The sequence below is a fragment of the Myotis davidii genome, unplaced genomic scaffold (genome assembly GCF_000327345.1).
Source record: "Myotis davidii unplaced genomic scaffold, ASM32734v1 scaffold1819, whole genome shotgun sequence".
NCBI lineage: Eukaryota > Metazoa > Chordata > Mammalia > Chiroptera > Vespertilionidae > Myotis > Myotis davidii.
In genome coordinates, this window is record NW_006289839.1 from 56,603 (window position 1) to 60,991 (window position 4,389).

The following is a 4,389-nucleotide window of genomic DNA, read 5'->3' on the forward strand; positions in this document are numbered from 1 at the left end:
TAGAAAAATCAGTAAAAACATATGAGTGGCCTTTTTGTTGTTGTTGCTGTTATTGTTGTCTGCCAATAGCAAGGTTATGTGTGGCCATTAGCTGAGACACAAAATGAATTACCAAAAATGTGTGCTGGAAGTGCTTGGTAAATTATATGAAGCACTAGGGGCCCAGTGCACCAATTTGTGCACCTTGAAAGGAACTGTGGGCAGCGAGGCTGAGGTGGGCACAGGGGTGGGTCTTGGCCCATCCTCTGGCCCCCACCTGCCCCCTCCTGCTGTGGCCCCTGGTCCCCTTTCTACCGGCAGCTCCGCTCCCACCACCACTGCTCCCATGGGCTGACAGCACTGAACAATTGGGGCTGGCACCAGCAGCGGGTGTGAGTGGGGCTGGCACGTCAGCAGGTACGAACTGCAGCTGCTGCCCGTATTGCCTCTCAGGAGCAAGGGGAGATGGAGTAGCCCTCAGGGGTGATCAGGATCAGTGCCAGGCACTGACAGCAGGTGCAAGTGGGGCTATCTCTGAAGGTAGAGGAGCAAGAGGCAGCTGCCAGCCCTGATTGCCCCTCAGGAGCACAGGGGGAGTGGTACAGAAGCCCTGAGGGGAGATCATGGCCCATAGTCGCCACTCACACCAGCTGACAGCACTGAGCCTTCGGTGCCAGCACTGGGTGCTTGCAGCGGTTGCTAGTGGGACTAGCACCAGCAGTAGGTATGAGTGCCTGGCAGGACCATGACCCACAGGAGCAAAGAATATTCAGTGACCATCAGAGGCTTGTCCCAATGACAATGACTGGCACCCCACCTTGGTCTGGCACCCCGCTCATCTGCTCCACCATCCTGCCGCGGGCAACACCTGCCATGTTCGCACTCTGCTGCCTGCTGCCAATGCCCACCATGTTCCACACATGCCCCCTGGTGGTCAGCACACATCATAGTTACTGCTTGTTCAGTTGTTCCACTGTTCGGTGTATTTGCATATTAGGTTTTTATATATATACTAGAGGCCCAGGGCACGGATTTGTCCACTAGTGGGGTCCCAGGCCTGGCCTGCGCCCTCTCATAATCTGGGACTCTTCGGGGGATGTTGGACTGCTGGTTTCGGCCTGATCCCTGCAGGCAGGCCTAGGGACCCCACCAGTGTACACCTCTGGTATGCATATAAGAGCCTTGGCTTATCTCTTCCCGCCCTCCCCCTCCCCCTTGAGATTCATCAGTCTGTTCCATGTTTCCATGCCCTTGCATTAAGTGTATGCCCCCTGGTGGTCAGTGCGCATCATAGCTATTGGTTGAACAGTTGCTTAGGCTTTTATATATAGAGATATAAACTAGAGGCCTGGTGCACAAAATTTGTGCACAGGGGGCAGGGTGTCCTGCAGCCCAGCCTGCACCCTCTCCAATCGGGGGCATCCCCCTCACATTCCAGGACTGTTGGCTCCCAACCACTTGCCTGCCTACCTACCTGATCACCCCCTAACCAACTCCCCTGCCAGCCTGGTCACCCCTTACTTCCCTCCCCTGCAGGTCCGGTCACCCCTAATTGCCCTCCCCCGCAGGCCTGGGTCCCCCCCAACTGCCCTTCCTGTAGGCATGGCACCCCCAACTGCCCTCCCCTGCTAGCCTGATTTCCCACAACTGCCCTCCCTTGGAGGTCTGGTTCCTCCCAAATGCCCTCCCCTGCTGGCCATGTTGTGGTGGCCATCTTGTGTTCATATGGGTGTGGCCACCTTGAGTGTTGGTCAATTTGCATATTACCTCTTTATTATATAGCATTATATGGCATAGTCTGATGTAATGAGACTGATTGAGGCATCTCATTACTAATGCCCCAGAAGTAATCCACACTTGCTTTGGAATCAGTGATGGCTCAGATGACCAGAGCAGGTGCTGACTGTTAGAGATGAGCTACAGAGAGAAACAAACTGCCCCATATACAGATTATGATAAAAATCAGAATATTGATGATTTTAGCTTTCTTGGTTAATGATGAATTTCAAACAAGAGCAGAGACTTTTGATACAGGTCGGTGAGCACGGAAGACCAGGAAGAAAAATGACCAGAGTCCAGATGTTTCAGGAGAAAAGAAGCATCAATGGCAGTGATCAACTGACATCCTGCAATCATGGGAGCAATTTTGTTAGCAAAGCAACTGAGTCACTAAATTTGTTAACTATAAGAGAACATGGCAGAATCTAATTTAAACTTCTGTTAAGCAGGAAGTAAAGCCAGAGTCGTTCAGATGTGGCTGGAGTTCTGTGTGATACGTGTGCCTTATTTAACACAACAGGCATTTCCAGAGCCCCTCTGAGCACTGTTCTGTCTTTTACTAGCTTTTTAATCTTTTGCAAGGACAGCGGATTCTTTGACTCTACACTTAGGATACTGCAGCAGGTGATTTTTAAATGGTCAGGTCAGGCTTCCTAACCTGTGGGAGCTGAAATACTCATTAAAACCTATATAAACTCAAAACTATCTGAATCATGAAAGAGACTCCCTTCTTCAGTAACTTTATGTTACCACACTTCTGAATTTGAAGATTATAAAGTCAACTATGTAAATGACTACATATCCTTTACATGTTCAGAAGCATTTTTTAGAAAGCACTGAATGTTTTTATAACTATATATGTCTGTGTGTGTGTGTATGTATTAACTTATTACAAGAATAATTGTATTGGCATGCTCAATAAAGTAAGATAATTCTCTCTCACACACACACACACACACACACACCAAAAGAAATATTCAGTAAAATAACCTTCAAATGGCCATCCCTAACCATTGGCATGGTCTTTTTCTAACATCCAACCATTGACATTGTCATGAGTAGATGACCTAGCATAATCCTAAACAAATGATCCTCCATCTGATGTATTGACAGAAGGTCAACAGTAGCCTAATGTTATATCAGAGTATCTACATCATTCACCTCATTTTATGTTATTATGTAGCCATTTTATTATCTCACATCATCATCAGAAAAAGGAAGGTGACTACAATCTTACATAATAAAGACAAATATGCTAATTAGGCTGAACAGCAGAACAGAATGACTATCCAGATGAAGACAGGGCTGCAAGGGACAAGCCCCTTGAACGAATTTTGTGCATTGGGCCTCTGGTATGATAAGATATTTAGAGAGAGAGAGAAACCATTTTCACAAAACTTTTATTACAATGTATTGTTATAGCGGTTGTCTTTTATTATTAGTTATTGTTAATTTCTCACGGTGCCTAATTTACACATTAAACTTTATCATAGGTATCTATATATATAAAAAGAAGTAATATGCTAATTGGTCCTAATGGTGTCACAGTAATGACCAATTTGCATATTGACAGACCAGCAGGAGGCTACGCACACAGCAGGGGTGGGTGGCTGGAGCCAAGTTCCTGGGGGTCTGAGGAGAGTGCTGACAGAAGCTCAGACTACAAAGAAGAAAGAGGAAGCAGCCACAGGGAGATCTTCCAATCCCCCTGCACCGACACCCTACCTCAGCACCCGCTCCCCCGGAAAGACAAGAAGGCTGACAGGATAGGGAGAAGACCCATCCTCGGGGGTAGCTTCAGCCCACACCTCTGACTCCCAATTTCTTCCCCTGCCACCCCAGCCAGGGGCACCAACAACAATAGCATGCTGGCAACCACCAGTCAGCGCCCCCAAGGCACCCAGGGCTTGTGGCCCGCCACTGGCTGGCCCCCTCCACTGAGGCTGGGCATGCCTCTCCTCCCTACAACACCAGACCCAGATGGAGGCAGGCCTGAGTGGCCCCCCAGGGTCAGACCCTCTCCGCCCCCCACAGCAGCAATACAGTCTCCGCAGCTGAAGAGTGCTGAATCTCCCTAGCTGTGCAGCTAAACCCGCACTCCTAGCCTGCTTGGCTCCGCCCTTGCCCGGCCCCCACCCCACTCCAGTAGATTGGAGCCCCGCACTGAGCAGGTACAACTGTGAAACAGCCACGTACAATTTAAAGAATGGTGCCAAGCAGAAAGGTTTGACAGTTACTCCCCCTTCAGCCTTGCCACCCCTCTAGTGCCCCCTAACACCCTGTCCCCCACCAGTGCCTCCAGGGATGATCACTGCTACAGGGCTGGGGGCCAGAGCCCACCCCTCTAAGACCTGCAGAACCCTCAGCAAAACTTCCATAGCTACAGTCCCAGAAAACAATCATGCCCTCTCTGCCGGGAGCCGGTCCATCCTTGCTGTTTCAAGGGACCTGGCATATATGGCATATTGTTCTTAATATGTTTGCTCGCCCCCTTAGCGCTGTGTGTTTTAACCAAGGTCACCTCTCCGAGAAAGGTTGTTTCCCCTGGTAGGGATTTTCCCCTGAAGTTAGGGAGGGAATAAAACCTCTTAACTAAGTGCCAGGCGGGTAATTAATCACTTTAACTACGAA

General features: G+C 49.3%; 1 pseudogene; it reads left to right on the forward strand.

The window, feature by feature from the left end:
• Positions 1–4,389, forward strand: part of LOC102756672 — a 49,572-nt pseudogene that overhangs the window by 752 nt on the left and 44,431 nt on the right.